The 24,638-nt window shown below is 33.5% G+C and overlaps 1 protein-coding gene across 10 annotated transcripts in view; it reads left to right on the top strand.

The window, feature by feature from the left end:
- Dmd (dystrophin) overlaps positions 1-24,638 on the top strand; it is a 2,486,572-nt gene that overhangs the window by 537,883 nt on the left and 1,924,051 nt on the right. The window lies entirely within an intron of this gene.

The following is a 24,638-nucleotide window of genomic DNA, read 5'->3' on the forward strand; positions in this document are numbered from 1 at the left end:
CTTGACAGCACTTGGTATTTATTCCTGCCCCCTTGGCATTTTCAATGCTTCAAATTCTTTTTGAAAGCTTTGCCTCTGATGTGTATTGAGTTAATTCCTGATTGTGGTGTGACATCTACCCAACCACCATAAAACCTTTTAGCCACTTTCTGCAGTAAATGGAAAACTGTCATAGCTTGACAGGATGCAGGCTAAAATTTGACCACACAGAAAAGAGCAAACTCTGGAAATCTGTATTTCTCTCACTATTTTACAGCCTCGAGTAACTTGATAATTTTAGATTTTTAGTGCCTGTCAGCTCTAACAGAATCTGATAACCAACTAAAGTCTCTGTTGGAAGTCAATAGGGAAGATTATCTGAATTAGCACTTGATGGTACGGGAAAGCTAAAGAAAGGCAGCGGACATATTCAAAATGTTGTGAGAATAATAATGAGGGATAAAAAAATGTGAGGATCTAGATCATGGGGAGCTCTTGTACACATTTATATTTTGGCTTTAGAACTACCGAGAATAAATTAGTAAAAAAAAATTCATATAATAAATATTTAATAAGCACTTCCTCTGTACATTTTGCTGAGCAGTATGGATGTAAGATTACAAACGTCTTTCTGTTAGAATAGCCATTTTTAAATGTGACAGTTGGAATTATGGGCGAGCCTTTAAAATATTTTTTTAGCTACTGTTCATTTTTACTAGGGAGCAAGGGGGAAGAGTTGTTTCATTTTCATGACATTGGTCATTTTATTTACTTATGTTTAGTTCTGATAATTAGAAGGGGGTTCACATTTGAGGTTGAAAAGTGGCTTGTGATCACTGACTTAAGAGTTTTCTCTTATTCTCTTTGAGAATAAAAACTATTTCAGATTATAACTGATACTTCCTAGGTTGTGAATTTTACTCAGTTTTACAAATCCACTTTCTTCCCTTGGGCCTCTGTGACTGAATTAAAAATGGCTAAATGCCCAAGTTTAAAAATTTCTTTATTGAAAAACACATAAACAAATAATATTATATTTAAATATCATTACCATATCACTCTGTGCTAAAAAGTTAATTAAGTAGAATAACTCATTCAAAATTTATAAAATATGACCAGATTCTAAGGAGAAGTTTACCTGATAAAGGAGATAGCTAAGTAAATCAATAGTGTAATCATGATTCAAAAAATTATATAAAACTCTTAATGAGCACTATCAATTCTTCTACTGAAAACTATTGATATTGTACTCTTAAATTAGTCTCGTTTATATTGTTCCGCTGAAGACCTAATTAATCATAATTTAGGATTGACCAATTTGAGTTACCCCTGTTCTTGAGAAAAAGTATTTAAAGATACAGTGATTTGATACTTTAGAATGTTCAGTTTCTTTATTTGCTTTTAGTATGCCTGAATTATAAAAGGTTTACTGTGGAATCACAATTTCCCAATACTGTTTAGTGATACCTTGCTTTTTTGAGTTTCTATTTTCACAGATTATGGGACAAAAACCACAAAGCATAAATAATTATTCTTTTCTAAAGCATCAGTTATGTAAGTACATTAAAAGACTCTAAAACTTAACTTTAAAAGGAATTAAGGTATAAAATCCATAAGAATTCTGGCCATATTTGATACCAAGATGCTAGAAGAAATTCTTATCAATCATTGTTGCTGAATGTTTTATTGTGTGTGAAATTTTAAGAGACACCAGTGGTTGCCTAACCGTTCTGCAGTCCTGGGTCCATTCCAATACGAGTTTGGTTTTGTTCAGATATCTATCAACACTATTTCAGAGTTGTCTTTAGGAGAAAAAGGAGCCTACTCCATGTTACAGAAAATGAATCTTCATTTAATACACTACTTCATTTAATCCATTTATATGCTTCCATACCACTTGCCTTTTAGAGGTTTAATGATAGGAATGAGAAGCAATTCAGGCCAATAAAACAGGAGGCAAGTTTTTCTTTTTTTTTTTAATCAAATTCTATTATTGATACATTGTAGGTATACAACACAATTACATTTCTCATTGGGAATTGTACCTTTACATAATGCATCTTGGTTCTTATTTTTTCCCCATTCCTTGCCCTCCCTTCACCCCCTCCACCCTTCCCTATTTACAAAGACTATATTTTCATTTTTTCCATTTCTCATCATTTTTCCTTTCCCTTCTTAACTTTCCCCTGCCCCTCCCACTACCCCTACGCCTTTGGACATTTTCTTCCTATTTTGCATTATCAATTATTCATTCTAATCATTGGTACATTGTAGGTATACAATATAATGACATTCATCATTGGAAATTTGCACTTTTATATAGTCTCTCTTGGTTCTTATTTTTCACCCTTGCCCAGCCCTCCCTTCAACCCCTCCATTCCTCCCTATTTAGAAAGATTTTGTTCCTATTTTTCCATTTTCTCCTATTAATCCCATTCCCTTCTATCCTTTTCCCTAGCCCTCCCACTTCCTTCCCCTTTGTGCTTTTTCTTCCTATTTCACATTACCCATTATACTTTTAGTCTTTATTTACACTTTCAGTTTCTCACACCAGAGAAACTATTTGGTATTTATTCATGTGTGTCCTATTTATTTCACTTAAGAGTATTGCCTCAATATGCATCCACTTAGCTATAAATGTCTCTAATTTCTCATTTTTTATGGCTGAGTAGTACTCCATTTTATAAAAAAAAAAAAACACATTTTCTTTATCCAGTCTCCAGTTGATGGGCATTTGGGCTGTTTCCAAGTTTTAGCTATCACAAACTGTGCTGCTATGAACATGGGCGCACATATATCACTGTGGTATGATTCTTTTAATTCTTTGGGGAAGATCCCCAGCAGTGGAATAGCAGGGTCAAATGGGACTTCCAGTCCTAGTTCTTTGAGGTATCTCCATACTGATTTCCACAGTGCTTGCACCAGTCTACACTCCCACCAGCAGTGGAGCAGGGTTCCTCTTTCCCCACAGCCCCGCCAGCATTTGTTATTCATTGATTTCATGACAGCAGCCATTCTTTCTGGAGTGAAGTGAAATCTCAGCATTGTTTTCATTTGCATCTCTCGAGTGACCAGTGATGTTGAACATTTTTTCATGTATTTATTTGCTATTACTACTTCTTTGTCTGAGAAATGTCTGTTCATTTCAGATACCCATTTTTGGATTGGATCTTTAAATTTGGGAGGTCTGATCATTTTAAGTTCTATATAGATTTAAGATAGTAGACCTTTGTCTGAGGAAGAGCAGGTGAAGATTTTTTCCCACATTGTGGGTTGTCTCTTCACACTGCTGGTGGTTTCTCTTGCTGTGCAGAAGCCTTTTAATAAGAAGAGATCCCACTTGTTGATTGTTTGTGCTAGTTCACGGGCAACTGAGGTTTTGTTCATAAAATCTTTTCCTACACTGATGTCTTCAAGGGTTCTACCTAACCTCTGTTCCAACTGGTTCAGAGTTTCTATTTCAATATTTAGATCTTTAATCCATTTTGATTTTAGTTGAGTGCATGGTGAGAGATACAGGTCTAGTTTTAATCTTTGGCAAGTTGAAGCCCAATTTTTCCAGCACTATTTATTACAGAGGCCATCTTTCCTCCAGTGAGGGTGTTTGGCTCCTTCATCAAAGATGAGATGACTGAGTGTGTCTGGTGTTGTTTCTGCATCTTCTAATCTGTTCCACTGGTCCTCAGGTCTGTTTCTTTGTCAGTACCATGCTGTTTTTATCACAGTAGCTTTGTAGTAGAGTTGCAGGTTGGGGATTGTGATAACCCCTGCCATGTCTCTGTTACCTGGAATTGCTTTTGCTATTCTCGGTCTCTTCTTGTTCCAAATGAATTTTTGGATTGTTTTCTCAAGTTCTATGAAGTGTGCTGCTGGGATCTTAATTGGAATTGCATTAAATCTATATAGCGGTTTTGGAAGTATGGCCATTTTCACTCTATTAATCCTTCCTACCCAGGAGCAGGGGATGTCTGTCCATTTTCTGGTATTATATTTAATCTCTCTTTTCAGAGTGCCATAGTTTTTGGAGAAGAGGTGTTTGATTTCTTTTGTTAGGTTGATTCCTAGGTATTTCAGTTTTTTGGATGCTATTGTGAAAGGAATTATTTGCCCTATTTCTCTCTCAGTGAGTCTGTCATTGGTGTAGAGGAAAGCTATTGATTTTTGTGTGTTGACCTTGTAACCAGCTACTTGACTGAATTTGGTTATTAAGTCTAGAAGACTTTTGGTGGAGTTCTTGGGTTCTTATGTATGGAGTATCATGTCATCTGCAAATAATGACAATTTGACTTCTTCATTACCCATCTTTATTCCATTTATTTCTTTCTCTTCTCTAATTGCCATGGCTAATGTTTCCAGAATTATATTGAACAAGAGTGGTGATAGTGGACATCCTTGTATTGTTCCTGATTTTAGTGTGAAGGATTTCAGTTTTTGACCATTTAGTATGATATTGGCTGTTGGTTTTTCATAGATGGCTTCTATCAGTTTGAGGTAGAGACCATCTATTCCAATTTTTTGTAGGGTTTTTATCATAAATGCATGTTGGATTTTGTCAAATGCTTTTTCTGTGTCTATGGAGATAATCACATGGTTTTTGTCCTTGGCTCTATTGGTATAGTGTGTTACATTGATTGATTTTCATATATTGAACCATCCCTGCATCCCTGGGATGAATCCTACTTGATCAAGGTGTATGATTTTCTTGATGATCTTCTGCATTCTGTTTGCCATTGTCTTATTAAGGTTTTTTGCATCTATGTTCATTAGCGAGATTGGCCTGTAGTTCTGTTTTTTGGTTGGGTCTTTCTCTGCTTTGGGGATCAAGGTGATGCTTGCTTCCAGGAATGAATTTGGGAGTATTGCTTCCCTTTCAATTTCATTGAAGAGTTTAAACAGTAGTGGCAGCAGTTCCTCTCTAAATGTCTTGTAGAATTCAGCAGTGAAGCCATCAGGGCCCAGGCTTTTCTTAGTTGATAAGGTTTTAATTACCTTTTCAATTTCATTGGTTGATATTGGGTTGTTCAGAATTTTTAGGTCTTCTTCATTCAACTTTGGTAATTCATATGTATCTAGGAATCTGTCCATTTCTTTTGTGTTGTCCATCTTATTGGCGTATAGGTTCTGGAAGTAGGCATTGATGATCCTCTGGATTTCTGCTGGGTCTGTTGTAATGTCACCCTTTTCATTTCTAATTGCATGCCTTTGGGCCTTTTCTTTCCTTTTTCTGATAAGGTTGGCCAAGGGTTTGTCAATTTTGTTGATTCTTTCGAAGAACCAACTCTTGGCTTCATTGATTTTTTTGTATTGTTCTCTTAGTCTCCATTGCATTGATTTCTCCTCTGATCTGTATAATTTCCTCCCTTGTATGAGCTTTGGGGTTGTCCTGCTCTTCTTCTTCTAGAAGCTTGAGGTTCAGCATCAGGTTGTTTAATTGGGCTCATTTTGTTTTCCTAATATGCGTATTCACTGCTATGAATTTCCCTCTCAAGACTTCTTTGATTGTGTCCCATAGATTCTGATATGTTGTATTGTCATTGTCATTTAATTGAAGGAACTGTCTGATTTCTTCTTTAATTTCCTCTGTGACCCATTGGTTATTCAGAAGTATGTTGTTCAATTTCCACGTGTTTATGAAATTTTTTGAGTTTCTTTTGCTATGGATCTCCAATTTCATCGCACTATGGTCTGATAATATACAGGGGATAACTCCAATTCCTTTGCACTTACTTAAACATGTTCTATGTGTGAGTATGTGGTCTATTTTGGAGAATGACCCATGTGAAGCTGAGAAGAATGTGTACTCTGATTTTGTGGGGTGGAAGACTCTGTAAACATGTGTTAAGTTCATTTGTTCAAGAGTTCGATTGAGTTCTAGTATTTCATTACTTATTTTTAGTCTAGTTGATCTATCTATCTGTGACAGTGGGGTGTTGCGGTCCCCCACTACAATTGTATTAGTGCATATATGACTTTTCATGTCTGTTAGTATTTGTTTTTTATAGTTGGGTGCACTAGTGTTTAGTGCATAGATATTTAGGATTGTCATCTCTTCCTCTTGGATTCTTCCCTTTACAAGGATATAGTGTCCTTCTTCATCTCTCTTAATCAGTGTTGGTTTGAAATCTAATTGATCTGCAAAGATGATAGCTACCCATGCTTTTTTTCGGGTTCCTGTCTCATGGAGTATTGTTTTCCACCCTTTAACTTTCAGTGATGAGTTTCCTTTTGAATTAAGTGTGTTTCTTGTATGGAGAATATTGTTGGATTTTGCTTCTTGACCCATTCTGCCAGTCTATTTCTTTTGATTGGTGAATTGAGACCATTAACATTTATGGTTATAACTGAAACATATTGACTTGTCATTGCCATGAGTTTTTCTTTTTGTTGGGTTCTCCCCGTTTACATTTAATTTCTTGTCATGCCAGATGGGTTCATTCTGCTTTGCTTCCTGGGGTTGTGATCCTCAATGTCTGTTCCTAGGATATTGTGTAAAATTCTTTGGAGTGCTGGTTTGGTATTCATGAAGTTCCTAAGGTGTTCTTTGTCATGAAAGTATCTTATTTCACCATCCATTTTGAAAGATAGTTTTGCAGGGTACATCAATCTGGGTTGGAGGCTGTTTTCTTTTAGGGCTTGTAATATGTCACTCCAAGCTCTTCTTGCCTTGATGGTTTGTGTTGAGAAGTCTTCTGTGATTGTGATGGGCTTTCCTTTGTATGTGATTTGTTTCTTTTCTCTGACTGCTTGGAGAACTTTGTTCTTCTGTTGTGTTTCTGGAATCTTAACAATTATATGCTTATGTGTTGATTTCTTTTGATCAAGGCTATTTGTTGTCCTATATGCCTCACTTATCTGTATGTCATGCTCTTTTCCCCTGCTTGGGAAGTTTTCTGCCATTATTTCTTTGAAGAGATTTTTTATGTCATCTCCACTCTCTCCTGTTTCTTCATTGAGCCCAATCAGTCTTATGTTGTTCTTCTTTGCATCATCTAGCAGCTGCTGGATTGATTTCTCATGTTCCCTTATAATTTTGAAGCAATTTTTCTTTTCCTGGTCACTAATTGCAATCTTATCTTCTATATCTGAAATTCTGTCCTCACATTGGCTCATTCTGCTGTGTAGACTTTCAATGGAGTTTTTCATGTCCTGGAAATCTATTTGCATCTGTTTTATGGATTCCATTTGTTTCTTATGTTGGGATTCCATCATGTTCCTGTGCTCCTCTCCAGAGTTATTAATCATGTCTTGCACTAGGGGCACAATTTCTCCTGTTATCTGAGAAATTATTTCCGATTTCATTTTTTTCCAGATCCCCTTTCGTTGCCAGTTCAGTGGGTCCAGGTGGTTGCGTATCAGAGTGTTCAATCTCATTTCCCTTTGGGGTTGCTGTAGGTGATCTGGAAGTCTGGTTTTGAGACTTATTTATGTGTTTTCTCATTTCGACTGGGGCGGGGGGCTGTTAGTGCCTGCACGGATTACCTCCTCTGAGCTGGGAGAGGGGACGGGAGCAGCGGTAGGGATGGTGACCCAAAAGCCCTTTCCTGTGGGCTGGCAGCAGCGGGAGGGATGGTGGCCCGGAAGCCACTTCCTCTGGACGAGGAGCAGTGGGATGGCGGCTCAGAAGGCCCTCCCTCTGGGCTGGGAGCAGTGGGAGGGATGGTGGCCCAGAAGCCCCTTCCTCTGGGCCAGGAATAGCAGGACAGAAGGTGGGCCAAAAGCCCTTTCCTCTGGGCTGGGAACAGCAGGAGGGATGGTGACCGGGAAGCCCCTTCCTCTGGACCAGGAGCAGTGGGACAGTGGCTCAGAAGCCCCTACCTCTGGGCTGGGAGCAGCAGGACTCAGTACCTTGGTCTGGTGGTCTGGTGTCCTCTGTGTCTTTGTAGTGTGGAACCAGGTGGCTGTCTGTCTGCAGCGGGGTGATTCAGCATCTTCCATGGGACTCAGGACCTCGGTAGGGAGTGCACAGACCTGCCTGTCTGCAGCAGGCTGATTCAGTGTGTTCTATGTGACTGAGGACCTTGGTATGGCATGGGCAGACCTGCCTGTCTGTAGCTGGGTAATTCGGCATGTTCTGTGTAACTCAGGACCTCGGTAGGGTGTGGGCAGACCTTTGATGGTCATTTTGAAGTTTCAGAGGTTTCAGTGCATGGGTGGCTCCAAGGCAAAAACATCTCCACTGCTGCAGCACAGGCTCTGGTACAGTAAACATTTGCTTTGTTGTTCCTGTAGGCTCCAAAAGTGCTGTAAAATGACTTGGAATTTTTTTAATCCCAAATAGTGTGTATAGAGTAGTTGGTTTCCAAAGAAAGAGGAAAAAGCACTCAGATCTATTAACACCAAAGAGTTACAGATAGGAGCAGCCAGTCAGAGGCTAGTTTTTCTTACCAATAAGAAAGATTCATTTAAGTAAATGGTTGAACTTTCTTTTAAAATACACATACAATTTAAAATGCAGAATGTCCACTGAGTTATTTATGATTTGATAAACTTCAAAAAGTATTTAATGAACTGTTAGTAGACTGAATGGACTCTAGACATGAACTGGTATATCCAATATGGTAGCAGGTGGACAAATTTTAGTTGAACATACAAATAATTCACAAAAATGAATTATTATTATTATTATTATTATTATTATTTGTTCTCTTACTTTAGAAAACCTTTAATCCCAGCATTAAATATAATACTGTCCTACCTAAAATAAGATATCCATTTGTAAGAAGTTATTGGATGAAAAGTATTTGAGAGGATTTTGATGAGAAAAATTTAACTGTGCAAGCAATTAATTAGAATTTTGTCAAATAATATTGTCTTTAATTTCCTAGAAATTTATTACATTATACTCAGTGAAGTGTTAACACTTGTGTTTTTAAAATAGAATATTATAAGAAACATAAGTGGCATCTGGGGTAATAGTCCTTCTTTGGGAGTTCTTTTTTAATACAAGAAAATAATAGTATACGAGTGAAGCACACTGCATTTTTTGAAAGTTATAGTAAAAAGGCAATTACCGAATAAATTTTAGAAACAAGTCAAGGAAGTAATAGAGGGAATACTCTTTTGTCAAAGAAAAGCATGCTTATTGCAACAAGAAACAAACTTAAATTAAATGTGATGCTTGCAAATAGCCTATGAAGACCTATGTATTTAAAGAACAATAGTTATTTTACAGTCTTAGGAAAGTTTAGGACAATTATATTTGAAATCAAGGTTGAATTTGATCTTCTAACCTCAACTTTAAATAGTTTGGAAAGAACATTGAAATTTTGAAAGCATACTCAAAGCAGAAAGATAATTTCAGTACCAAGAAGGTAGAAAGGTAAATTTATTTCATCTGAAATATTTTCAGTTGTCCTGAATTTGAGCCATTTTTAAAAATAAAAAGTAGGTTATTTAAAGAATAATATCATATCACTTGTGACAACATGGGTGGAACTGGAGATTATTCTGCTACATGAAATATGCCAAGGTCAGAAAGACAAGTACAACATGATTTCACTCATGTTAGTGCTCTGAAAAGGTTGATCTCATAGAAGTGGAGGACAGAAGAAAGGTTACCAGAGGCCTTGTAGTGTAGGAGGGAGGGTAGGATGGGGAGAGGTTGTTCAGTGGACAGTATATTATAGTTGGGTAGGAGAAATAAGTTCTGTTTTGCTATTGCACAGTACAGTGATTGTGGATACCAATTATTTACCATGTATTTCAAAAACAAAACTAGAAGAAAAATTTTGAGTATTTTACCATAAATGAATGACAAATCTTGAGGAGACACATATGTTCACCCTGACTTGAACATTAGAAGTATAATGGGGAAAAAATAAGAACCAAGATACATCATGTACAGGTACAAGCACCCAATGATAAATGTAAATGTATTGTATACCTAAGATGTACCAATAAAAGAATTTAAGCAAAAAAAAGTATATATATGTATCAAAATATAACATGGCACCACATAAATATTTATAATTTTATGAATCAGTTAACAAAAATTGGTTGATTAATTTAAAATGTAGCCTTAAAATTCGTAAAAATACCTCTCTTCTGAGTATTATAAAAATAAAATATTTTGTGACATTTATAATTTATTTCCAAAACTTAGAAAAGGGATTAAATATTTATAAATTATAATTCCTTAGACACTCTATTTCACACATGCTATATCATGTTAAATCTTTCCAAAAGACATTTGAGCTCGTTTTCGTTACTTGCTAAATGAGATATAGACACTTCAGTTCAATATTGATACTTGTGTTCATAGAGTTTAAGTTGTTTGTGCCAAATTTTACAGTTACTAAGTGGTAGAATCTAAACTTGTACTGAGATGTGTTCCAAACTGTATTTCCTTAGCATTATTGAGACATTAACAGTACAGTTGCTGGGTTACTGTATTTAAGAATTTTTTTATTTAAATGTAAATCCTGATAAATGAACAAATAAGCCCTACAATCTCCATGTTCCTTCAATATAAAAACTTCAAAAGCAGTGTTAAACCTCCTCACTGTGTTCTCTTCTCTCACATCTGGTCACATGCTTATCTCCTTACCTGTAACTTCCTATCTGTCCCACACGGACAATGCTATACATAGATTACAGCTTTTGATTTCTAATTCAGAGATTCTTAGCAGTTGATGTGATTTTATAGGAGGTGCATTTAAAATGAAATGATTTGTATGAAGATATATTAAAAATATTCTCTACACATTTGTTTTATAAATAGTAATTTAGTTAAATTGTATGGTTAGTACACATATAATTCCATTAAGAATGCCTAAATTGTAACTGCTATTACTCGTGGGTTTCCTTTTTAGCAAAAATAATATATGGTTTCTAAAGGAAATTGTAAATTTGCAATTTTAGAATAGGGGGAAAACCACTTACAGGAAAACACATCTTTTCGTTAGGCAATCTTTTCTTTAATAGAAGTATTTTGATTACTTAACTTTGCATGGTAAAATTTAATTATTTAAATTGTCCCATAATATTCTATTATATTTTATGCTACACAGTTGGCATTGAGTGGGTATACCTTCATAAGAATATTCCATTTAAAATCAGCATCTATTTGGATTGAAGCAGCATTTCTACAGTGTCCCCAGACTGACACCAAGCTATAGTGCTTGCTGTATATCTATGTATATATTCTTTTTAATATGACCTATAGTATCTTTTTATTTTCTAATATTGAACATTAGGGGTGCTACACATTTAGGCTATTTTATGTATCATTGCAATTAACATTTTTATTCATAAATTTTTGGTTTTCCTTGCTCTCTATCTGACGTTTTATGATCAATCAATATATACCCAAATTATACTGATTTCACTTGGTTATAAAAAAACAAATCTTGATACTGCTTTTTTTCAAAAGAAAATTATCTTTTGATGAAGCAATTATTTATTTGTTTTGCAGTGTTGGAGATGAAACACAAAGAAAGGCTCTGCTAATGAGCAATACTCTCAGCTCAGTAATTTAAAAAAAATAATCTATTTTATCTTTAATAGAGAAGATGAATTAATGCCACTATGTAGCAAATATCTTAATTTTGACATAAAATGAATATATATGCATATATATATATATTCCTCCAAAAGATTTTAAATTTCTGATAATATGAAATCATACTTTGGCCCTTTATTAAATTATATTAAGTGATAAATACATGTTTGATTTATAGTAGATACTTCATGATCCCAGTTTGTGTACTTACCTGTCTGTGGATGAGCAAGAAACACACAGCTGGCTAAAAGAAGTAAATGATGATAGAGAATGAAGGAGTAATTTACAAAGGGGTGTACAAGGTTAAGACAAATGAATACAATGGTGTTGATGATGTTAGCAACAATAGGAGAACATTTACCCACCTGTAGGCCTAAAGAAGTAAAGCCAGAGAGGGGTTAGTAGAACCTAGAAATAGATTAAATATGAGAGGCCACCCAATGGGACCTATGGGCTTTGGAAAAGAAATACAGCCACTGCCAACCTGAACTTTAGCAGAGGAGGACTAGTAAACGAACACAGCCTCAAGACTCATTTAAAAAATCATTTAAATTATAACACACACATGTGCACATCCGCATGTGTGTTTGCAGACTTTTATACGTATTTTATTTCTTTTTTAGATGTTTAACTAAAGGAGACTGGACCTATATGAGTTTTTTGCTCTTCCTGTATCAGTCTAGCATGTCTTGTTAGTGGTCCCAGGAAAAAAAAATTAAAGGGATTTAAAAAAATACTGTGTTCTATGATACCTCAGAAATTATAAAAGTCTAAAGTTATACTATAGTAGATCATGGTTTGCTTTCCCAGATGCAGTTCATTTTTTCAACTAATAAGATTCTTAGAATCAGGTATTGGTACTTTATTTACATTTGGAGAGGGGATGCTTCTAGTACATAGAGATGTACTGAAATCAGATTAGCAAATCTCTTGTAATTTTGACTACACTTGTAAAATGTACACTTAGCAAATCTCAGGATATTGAAAATGCTGGACAGTATAATTTATTTATGAATCATTGTATTTCTGATGTTCTCAAATGATTTCAGATCGACAGCTCAAAAGGAACAACTCTTGTGTTTGCAATTTAAGTAATCATAGATTAAATTGTAAAAATCTTACAGAGATGTCTGCAGCATACGGCATAGTTTAAAATACATCCATGTCTTCCTGAAACATTTCTGCTTCTATATTAAAATATTATATAAGTATGATTTATAAAGAGCTTTAGTTTACCTACCTCTGTAAAATCTCTAGAGCAACTAAATAGATTAAAATATGCATTATCAAAAGCTTCCTTAATCATGTATTTATTTTATATTTCTGAAAAAATTCTAGAAGTCATATTTTATTTAGCACACTTATGAAAGCACCATAAATTTGAAGTTGCTAAAATAGTTTAAAGATATGTATTAGATTTCCATTATGCCTGCAGTCTTCTCTTTGGATATCATGTAAATATATTTGATAAATAAATTGTGGTTGATTTTTAACAATTTCTATGCATTTTGGCATGGCTTGGTACACATTCAGTACAAAAGTTGATGTTGTGATGTACTCCAAACCTGTTTATTTTAATATAGGAAAATAAAATTTCTAAAATGAATGTTAGTTTATAGTGAAAATAACCCAAAAATCTACCAATATAAACGTTTTTTGCACAAATGGAAAGACACATTTTTTTTAAGAAGACAAAAACAGTTCCCACTTTATTTCACTTTTGGTTCTTGATATAAATTAAATATAAATTAGTGAACTGCCAGTAAGCACAATTTGAACAGTGATTGTTATTGTTAGTCTACTCTTAGATTCCCTTGAAATTGTTCTGCTTGCCTGATAAAGCCATAACAAGGGACATAAAGAGATTGTTTAATACGTTGACTGAATTGTTTACATGAAAAAATTCATTCTCCTAAAAGGCTGATCTATAAATAATAGCATTTATGTTGTTCATCATTTCTGTGTACTTATACTACCAGGGTGACTGTTGCTTGATTTTTCAGAACTAATGGACGTTTAAAAAGCAGTTGCACGAGCAAGTATATCAGTTTTCTATTTGTACATATTTACAAGTAATTTACTTTTGTTTAAATATTCAAAACATTGAAATGTGTTTTTTTATATTAATTTATGTGTATACATTTTAAATTACATATATTTCTGTGTGCATAGAGATCAAAGTTATAAATAATTTAACAAAAGATATATATAGTGAATATACTGTAGTTATTTATATTAAATATTTTGTTTATTAAACTAAATTTAAATTTATTTTTATAAAAATAAAAGAACATTGGAACATCATTTTTTTTCCTTTTACATATTCTTTCTATTTAAAGACAAAAAAAACAGACTCTTTAAACCAACAATTAGTCTTACTACTCACAAAATGCCCTTTACCCCAGCCACACATACTTTCTTGCTTTTTCGTAAATACAGTTTCATACACCACATGCACATTTCTACAGCAGGGATGACCTTCTTCTGTATATCTACTCTATCATATTTCTTATAGTTTACTTTAGATATTTCTAAGTTTCTTCTGTTCTTAGTCTTGAATTTTGCCAAGTATTGTTTTGTTTTCTCAAAAGAGTATGTCCATTGAGGGCAGAGCCTGAATATATACTAGTATCTCCCATGTCCCACACAAATCCTGGGATTTGTACATAACTCAGAGTTGTTGGAAGAAGGAAGAAATGAACAGAATGATAATTGGTTTCTACAGGTGATTATGTATATACAAAAAGTCAAATGATCAATCTATCTCTGAGAAAAGATGGTTTTTCAGATTGCAATTAAATCTGAATGTGAAGATTCTACTGCATTAAAACTAATGCATTTAACAGGTTTTCAGTGTTTCTGTCATGAAAGAAACCCATCATCATGCAACCAGAATCAGCAAACATTTCTTTTAAGAATAGGTATAAATTCATGACAAATTTATGTTGCTTGGATAATTTTGATGTTCTGAACTTTGATAAAAAATTCAACATACTATTTTGAATGCACTGTGAAATATATACAAAATATTTGTAAATGTGATTTAATTATTTAGGGCTTTATTATTTATATATGTTAAAAATAAAATCTGAAGTCTAATCAGTATTATGACATGATTTATAACATTATGTCCTATTTATCTGTGCCTTTTCATAGAGAACATGAAAGAAAGGTTTGGTTCTGAAATTTTACTCTTTTTTGTATCATTTCAGTGAAAACATTTTATTTACTTATTTTTATCATTAAGTTTATTCAAACAATTTAGATATACATAATAATCACATTCATCATATGTAATCTGTACCTGTATGTGATATATCTTGATTGTTATTCTTTTTCCATTTTCCTCCCCTACCTTATACCCCTCTTCCCCTTATTTACAAAAGCTTTGTTTCCGTTTTTTCTTTCATTTCTCGTTTTTTCTTTTCCCTTTCTTCCTTTCCCCCTCCCCCCTCTTTTACACGCCTTCTCATTTGAACATTTTCTTCCTATTGCACAATATCTATTATAACTTTTCTTACTTATTTACACTTTCACTTTGCCACATCTGAGAATGTGATATTTACACATGTGTGTCCAATTTATTTCACTTAAAAGTATGGTCTCTATGTGCATCCATTCAGCTACAAATGTCTCAAGTTTATCCTTCTTAATGACTGAGTAGTACTCCACTGCATAAAAAAAAACACATCTTCATCCATTCATCAATAATGAGCATTTGCATTGTTTCCAAGATTTAGCTATTATAAATTGTGCTGCTATGAACATGGATGTGCATATATCATTGTGGTATGATGTTAATTCTTTCAGGAAGATACTGAGGAGGAGGATAGTTAGGTCAAATGGAACCTCTAGTCCTAGATTTTGAGAAATCTCCACACTGATTTCCACAGTGATTGCATGAGTCTTCACTCCCACCAACAGTGGAGAAGTGTTCCTTTTTCCCCAAAGCCCCTCCTGCATTTGTTATTGGTTGATTTCTTGATAATAGCCTTTTTGTCTAGCCTGAGATGGAATCTCACCTTTGTTTTAATTAGCATCTTTTGAATGGCCAGTGCTGTTGAACATTTTTTCATATATTTGCCATTGGTGCTTCTTATCTAAAAAGAGTATATTCATCTTAGATGTCCATTTTTGGATTGATTCTTTAAATTTGAGGGTTTTCTTCAGTTCTTTATGTATTGTAGATATCAGTCTTTTGTCTGAGGAACAGCTGACAAAATTTTTTTCCCACTCTATTCGTTGTCTCTTTACTCTGTCAGTGATTCCTTTTTCTCTGTAAAAGCTTTTTAATAAGGTGAGATCCCAGTTGTTAGTTCTTTGTAGTATTTCCCAGGTGATTGAGATGTTGTTTATAAACTCTTTGCCTATACCTAAGTCTTCAAGAGTTCCACCTCTTCTTTCTTCTAGCAGATTTAATGTTTCTCTTTTAATATTTAGACCCTTGATCCATTTCAATTTTAGTTTAGTGCATGGTGAGAGATATGGATCTAGTTTTAATCTTTGGCATATGGAAAGGAAGTTTTTTGAGTACTATTTATTAAAGAGGCTATCCTTTGTCCAGTGAAGGTGTTTGGCCCCTTTGTCAAAGATAAAGTGGGTGAGTGTGTTCAGAATTGTTTTTACATCTTGTAATCTGTTCCATTGATCTTTGGGTCTGTTTTTCTGCCAGTACTATGCTGTTTCTATCATGGTAGCTTTGTAGTATAATTTCAAGTCAGGGATTGTGATGCCCCCTGCCTTGCCTTTGTTGCCCAGAATTATATTTGCTATTCTAGGTCTCTTCTAGTTCCAAATGAATTTGAGGAATGTTTTCTCTAGTTCTGTGAGGCATGCTATTGGCATTTTGATTGGGATTGCTTTAAATCTATATAATTTTGGAAGTATGGCCATTTTTACTATGCCGGTTCTTCCTACTCAAGAGCAAGGGATATCTTTTCACTTTTCTGATATCCTCTTTGATCTCCTTTTTCAGAATTCTATAGTTTCAATGTACAGATCTTTTACTTCTTTTGTTAGATTGATTACTAAATATTTCATTTTTAATGTTATTGTGAAAGACATGGATTCTCTAATTTCTCTCTCAGTAAGTTTACTATTTGTGTACAGGAATGCTATTGATTTTTGAGTGTTGATTTTGTATCTAGCTATACAACAGAATTTGATTATTAAATCTAGAAGTCTTTTAGTGGAGTTTTGGGGGTCTTATATGTAGAGCATCGTGTCATCTGCAAATAATTATGGCTTAACTTCTTCTTTTCCTATCTTTATTCCTTTTATTTTTTCTCTCTGGTGTAATTTTCCAGCTAATGTTTCCAGAACTATATTGAACAGAACTGCTTCCTGATTTTTAGAGTGAAAGCTTTTAGTTTTTGACCATTTAGTATTATATTGGTTATTAGTTTGTCATCGATGGCTTTCATCAGATTTAAATAAAGACCTTCTATTCAAAATTTTGTAGGGTTTTTATCATGAATGGATGTTGGAATTTGTTAAATGCTTTTTCTGCATCTATTGAAAAGATCATGTTGTTTTTGTCCTTGGTTCTCTTAATATAGTTTATTACATTTATTTTCATATGTTGAAGCATCCCTGCAGTGAAAACATTTTATAAGGGAATAAAAAAATCTGAGCCACCCTTTCATAATACTTGAGTTACAATATTTATTCATTACTTTGTCTATTTTCCTCTTCTGTCTTCTACAAAAAATTAGAAATATTTTCTAATAGTAAAACATGCAACAAAATTAATGACAAAGTAGTAGAAATATTACATGAACTATATTTATGATCTGATATTACATTTCACTCATTCAAATATTTATTGAACAGGTAGTACATAAAAAGCACTAATTGCTGGAATAGGACAGCAAGAGTACAAAAAAATCAGAAGAGAAAAATGTAAATCCTTGTGGAACTTTTCTGTTCTCTAGAACTTACTATCCTTAGGAATGACAGCACAAGCAGTCAGAGAAATATGTGAAAAATCACAATGTAAAATAGAATAGATTCAGAAAGAAAACACCATAAGGGAATCATTGCAAACTGTGGTCATGATGAACTTCTATCAGTAAAAGACTCTGGAGCTATGCTATGAAAAATGTGTAGCAGAAGCCAATCCTATTGAAGTAAAGAATTCATTTGAAGCTTCTGTAGTGAAAATGAAAGGCTAGGGGAACTAAATCTAAGAAAAAAAAATAAAAGAATGGCACTATAAGAGGATGACTAACTAAAAAGAATCCTCCACATGCAGGGCTTTATAAGCCATGTTAAAGAGCCTAAGGGTTGATGGGCATGGAGGTGTAAGCCTATTAATTCCAGCAAATCTGGAATGTGAAGGTGGAGGACTGACAATGAGAGCATGTCCCAAAATAAAAAGTACCTGGGGATGTAGCTCAGTGATAGAATACTTGCTTATGGCATGCAAGGCCCTCGGTTCAATTCCTTGTACCACCAAAAGGAGGGGTGACTACAGGTTTCATTATCAAACTTTAAAGGAAGCTATTCAAAAATTGTTAGCAAAAGCTACTTGATTATATTCTAATATCAAATTTTTCCCTCTGGATGAGTTTTTAAGAATGTAAAGAAGAGGGCCAGAATGTCTCTGACACTTTTACCTTCATCCATTTGGAACAGTCTGATGGCTTGGATTAAGGATGCTAGAGAAGAAGATGGGCAATTGGCTTCATGCTGAATTCTGAGATCCTCCAGAAGCCAAGGAAAATAGAAAATAAGGTCAACTGCAGAATGTTTCTTTTGAGGGAGGAGAGATTTCTTCAGGAATAGAGAATTCTTCCCCTTAATTGTTTTCTACTAAAAAAAAGTTCACTATTGCTTTAACACATTTTTGTTTACCTTTAAAATAAATTTCAGGATTTTCGTTATTTTTTTAACACAACTTGAATGTTAAAGCACTTTTGTAGAGATTATATCTTCATTGTGGCTGACAGAACTTTTTTTTTTTTTTTTTTGGTGCTGGGGATCGAACTCAGGACCTTGTGCTTCCAAGGCAGGCAGCGGCACCACTGAGCTAAATCCCCAGCCCGACAGAACATTATTTTTTTTTTTTTTATGAGCTATGGCCAGCTAATTTAGGAGACACTATATATATATATATATATATATATATATATATATATATATATACACACACATACATACATACATATACACACACAAATATATACTTAGTTACAAAAGTTTAATTGATCTTTTTACTACCATTTTCCAAGGAATGTTTCAGGCACTACAAATAGAAAGATAAGCAGAAGAGAATTTGCCTTTATCCTTGAAAAAAATCAGATCTTAGACAAAGCATGTGTAAATAGTTATAAATTAAGATAAATTTTGTAAATGAAATGAAGTTGTTTTTTAGGAGAGAGAATACTAGTATGTATCTAATTTCAGATTTGGGATCAGGGATGGTCTTCCTGTGTAATTGTTATCAGAAACATGAAAGGTGAATCAGGAAAATAGTAGATACAGAATAATATTAGAGAATCTTCAAAAAAGCAATTGTATCTGAAGCAAAGGATACACTTATGTTGAAGTAACTTTTAATTTTAGTGAGAAAAAGATATTTAATCACAAGTTTTCTAAAGCAACCTTGTTCATTTTCCTCTATTCTACATCCTGCAGTGTTTAGCCCACACTAAATAGATAATATTATCTCTTATCTCACTGAGGGCTTAAGAGGAGACAGAAACTAAAGTTTTACAAGATACTATTTATTCATCTACAAATATATATATATATATATATATATAATTTTCTACACATAGAAATATAAAGTTGTTGATTCCTTGTTTTATATTTTTAATTCACACATCATTTGTAAATCTGATAAAACCTAGGGAACATCCCCAAAAATTCACAGTGGACATTCTGTACACATAACCTTTTATAAATGAATCTAGAAGTTTAAACACTCCTATAATCCATTCATAAACCAGCTTTATTTGTGATTACATGGATCCTTAGTTAAGTATTCATGCTTCTAAATATCTTTATATAATAGAGAGCATTGGATACATAATTATATAAGTAGAAAAAATAAGATTATAGAACTTTACTAGAATTTTAAAATATAGTCATGTATAAATTACAAATTTTAAAGTTAACCTATGGCCTAAGTACAAATCATGTATTCATATAAATATAGATATAAGCATTTGTGCACTATTCTTTCCACAAAATATGCATGTCTATTGGAAATTTCTCAATCTTGACCCAAGAGCTGAGGAAGAGGTATCTTTTTGTTAAACTTCTATCATAGAACCAAAGTTATGGGGCAGTAAAGGTGAAACTTTTAGAGACCAAGTGCCCAAACTGCAAACCCAAACCCACTTATTTATTGCCAAGTCCCAACACTGCAATTAGACTTGAATAATGTATGTACTGAGGTTTTAGTCTAGAAAAAAAAAAAGTAATTCGATGCTTAGCTGCCGGGGTGACTTGGCTCACATGCCAACAGAGAGGGCTCTGCATGCTCATTGAGGCATGCATGCCATAGGTTTGCCATCACTGGTATATGACAAACCAAACAATGCTGTATAGGCCACTGTAGTTTGGCTTGAGATCAGCTTCTTGTCCTACTATTATCTGTATTGTCTTACAAAAGTTACTTAATACTTTTACGCCAAAGTATTCTATTCTTTAAAATAAGAAAGTATACCTCAAACAAAGTACTCTTCTGAGGATAATGCATGTATATTGAGTTAAAGATTTGTGCTTTGTTTGGGGCTTGAAATTATCCTATTAAAATGGCCTTTAATGTGGGTATATAGCTTAGCAGTAAAGCAGTTGCCTAGCATGCATGTGCAAGACCCTGGGTTGTATCCCTAGTACCACAAAGAATTAAAAGTAGTAAAAGATGTGGTAGCCTTTTCTCAAGTAGTGTGAAAAATAATATTGAAACTTTGTGGCTAAAGAGAAATTTTACATGTTAACCTATGTGTAGTACATGCATAGTATATTGGTATGGCTTGGTACTTACTGGAACATTATGTACTATAATATAATATGTGAAACTTACCTAGACTATGTTTATAATTGTGAATAAACACATGTATGTTATCTTGATAAATACACATAGGTTTTGTGGGAGCGGGTGGATGTGAGTGGGATGGTAAATGGAGTGTTAGCTAAACTTCCATAAGGCCAGCGAGCCTTGCAAGCCAGTGAGGTTAAGCACACAATTTCCATTTTTCTCATATCTCATTTCCTTTTGATTGAGTGGGAACAATCAGTTTCCTGTAATGAACATGGTTTACAAGCTGCGTGGTCATTATTTGCTTTGTGGTTAAAGTTTACATCATTAGAAGATTACAGCGTAACTTTGTACAGTTGACTATCCTAGGTATCACATACTCAGATATGTCAAGGAAACTCGTCGTTGTATGACTGGACATATTGAGAACATCTTCTTCCTTCTTACTTATTTTATGAAAATAGCAGACAGTATAATGTGAATTTAAACTTGAAAAAGCCCCTGGCCCTACTTTGTTTTTCTCCTGAGTTGTCTTTTGTTATTTTTGGAATGTTCTTTTGTAGAGGCAAAATATAAATATTCTCTAAATTCTACTTTTGTATTTTACTGAGAAGAAGAATAATTAGCTCATTAATTTTAATTTTTATTATGCTTGGGTAAACAAGATTCTTTCTAAGACTTTTTTGAAATACCCTTGTGTACTACAGTTTCTTTTGCATTTCATCAAGGTTGATTCAAAGACTTTTAATTCATAAATATTTATTTCCTCAAGAGTCATATTGTATCCCCTTTATACTGATGTTTATTATCACCTTTTAAGGATGGAGCAATCAGTTACGAATTGAATAGCAATAGAAAGCATGAGCTTCCTCCTGGCCAACACTGGTTTGAGTCCTGTAGCTTCACAGTTAATACATGCTTCTGCCTAGACTTATGGTCCAAGCTGTTTGACCATTTCTCAGTTATTTTACCATTATCTCTTGACATTTTCCACATCATTACTATCATCTTTGTGTCATCTTCATCAGGATCAGTAATTAATGACCAAGAAATTCATTCATTAAAATATGAAATATTTCTTTGGAAATTAAATAATATTCAAGTCTTTTATTTAAAAAATTTAATTTTTAAATATCACAATTACAACAATAATATGTCATTTGATACTTAATGTTTAGTATCATATGCCATTTTCATAGTAAATCCCTTCATCATTATAATTTCTTGACAGCTTTTTAATTCCAGAAATCATTCTTCTGTAATATAGATAAGATTGTAGCATATACATTTTTTCACTTAAGAGTCCACCTCCTGATGTTTAACTGTACCATTTGCAAGGTACATGTTACAAATATAAACATACACATATGAATATGATTATAATTATTCATCACTCAACAGAAATGCCTCTGAAAAACGAGTTCTTAGGTGATTTTATTGTATGAGCATCACAGTGTGTCCTTACCCAAACTATGCTACAATAGATATAAACAATATAAGGTTTTAATTTAATTGTATATGTGATACATAATTACCATCTTGAGGATTTGGCACTTATACATATCACATCTTAATCATTTTAATTCCACTTCCTCTCCCTGTCCTACCTTCTCCCTGCATCCCCAGGTCCCCTTCTCATCTCCTCAAAGCCTACCTTCCTATTTCCTATCATCCATCTTTTATTTAAGTGATATAATCTTATGGGATCACCATCATATGTGTGACCTGTTGTTGACTTAAATTCATTATGCTGCACAGTATGTGTGTGTGTGTGTATACTGTAATGGACATGGTATTCTAAATATTCAAACCTTTTAAGTTAAAATGTAAGAAATTGGATTTTAATGTCTTGGGTCAATCTTTCCAATATTTAAATTAGTAAGTGTTAATCAGCAGTCTATGTGTGAATAATTAAAAATTTTGGGACAACTTCACATCCTACATTAAATAATAAAATTTTCACCACATTTTACACTATGAAAGGTTCATATTTTATAATTGTAAGTTATAAGTGTGTTGCCTATACTAAGAAAATTGGAACATATGTTAATAACAGGTGTTGTTTTGAAAGATATACTAGTAAATGTCCTTCCTTATAATTAGTTTTGACTTCAAAACTATATTTTAAGTTCTAAAACTTTACATAGTTACATGTTCATCACTAACTTTAATTTTTATCTGATATTCATGGGGAAAATATTTGATATATATGGTTTACAATTCTGATATTTTTGTCTTTCTGCATACAGTAAACCTTTGAGTGATACAGTCTATCTCAACTCACAGTAAGAAAATGACTCCAAAATTGAATAGATAAGCATATTTAAAAGTCTCAATGTTATGATACTTATGGACATTATCTTAATATGAATTTGTTGATTTAATAAATTTAACTACTGTATGTCCTTTTTTACTACAGGCTGCAGGTCTTTTGTGGGTTACTAGCGCTATTAAGTTCTATATTATGAATGTTATTACAGTCAAATCAGAGGAATATATATGTATTTTTTTCTTTGTGCTAGTAATTGAAAGGGTATTATTACTTTGTTTTTTCTGCTTCCACAACCTGGTTTCAAGTCAACACTAAATTCTATGAGTTCATAGTATGTGGTGTTATAGGGAATGTTATACATCGTTTTCTCTCTTAACAGTTAAAAAACAATGGCTGGGTCAGTCAGTGAAGTATTTGGCTCAAATATCATACTCTGTTGAATTTTTAAGTACAAAAGGTAAATAAAAGCTCTGCTGATCATCAGGTAAAAATTATTGCTAAGTGACACCACTTAGAAGGTTTCTTTGTACTTTTAAGAAAGTAACAATCATTTTAGAAGAGAAATATATACTCAGAAAGCAGAGTCCCCATGCTTGTATCACTAGTACACAGCAAGAGAGAGGTTGTGGAAAATCGATTGATATATATATATATATATATATATATATATATATATATATAAATATGGATTATTTTGTATAACAGGCAGAATTTGAATGCCATGGTGCCCTGAGGAAGGGATAGGTCCTGAATACACCAGCTCTTTAACAGAGTGCTTTAGTAATGAAATTTTTCCATCTGATGCATCCACATATCAGGATATCAAAGATGATTAACTTACTCCCAAAACAGGCTTCTAATTCTATGCTTTTTAAATTTAATTACCTACTAGAATACTAAAATAAATCTAATTTCTCTAAGGTTGTCCACCAGTACTACATAGTAGTATTGAGATAAAAAAAAGAGCTTCTGTATTTAGTTTACAAGTGATACTTTAAAAAATATTGGTAAAAATGCAAATCAGCTAAATTATAAATGACCAATTCAAGCATGCCAACCAGCAAAGATCACTTTCTTTACCCATTTGCAAACTCCTTGCCATAAGGATAATTACAACTATTTGATATATGAAATTATGCAATTTAGGGTTCTGTTGGAGAAAGGTAAAAAATTTTAACATACTTCTCTGTGACAATGCACTTATGTGAGTTTATACTCTAAAGAACATTTTTCTGTAGAAAGATTTGGTCAAAGAAGGCAACTTATATTAAAAATCAAGTAGCACAGATTTCTTGGTACACACATGATGAAAACAGTTGTAAGTACTATGTACAGGTGTAAACAAGCTAAAAATGACCTTGGCAAAAATATCTTCATCAATTTACAATATGCCAAATGCATGCAACTTATAATTCCCTCCCGTTCACAACAATGAACTGAAAAAATAAAAGAAACCACCAGCAGTGTGAAGAGACAACCCACAATGTGGGAAAAAATCTTCACCTGCTCTTCCTCAGACAAAAGTCTACTATCTCAAATCTATAAAGAACTTAAAAAGATCAGACCTCCCAAATATAAAGACCCAATCTGAAAATGGGCATCTGAAATGAAGAGACATTTCTCAAACAAGGAAGTAGAAATAGCAAATAAATATATGAAAAAATGCTCAACATCACTGGTCATTCGAGAGATGCAAATAAAAACAATGCTGAGATTCCACCTCACACCAGAAAGAATGGCTGCTATCATGAAATCAACCAATAACAAATGCTGGCAGGGCTGTGGGGAAAGAGGAATCCTGCTCCATTGCTGGTGGGAGTGTAGACTGGTGCAACCACTGTGGAAATCAGTATGGAGATACCTCAAAGAACTAGGACTGGAAGTCCCATTTGAGCCCA

This window comes from Heterocephalus glaber, unplaced genomic scaffold, assembly GCF_053883595.1.
Source record: "Heterocephalus glaber isolate CG9 unplaced genomic scaffold, H.glaber_assembly_v1.0 deba00001547, whole genome shotgun sequence".
In the NCBI taxonomy this organism is placed as follows: Eukaryota; Metazoa; Chordata; class Mammalia; order Rodentia; family Bathyergidae; genus Heterocephalus; species Heterocephalus glaber.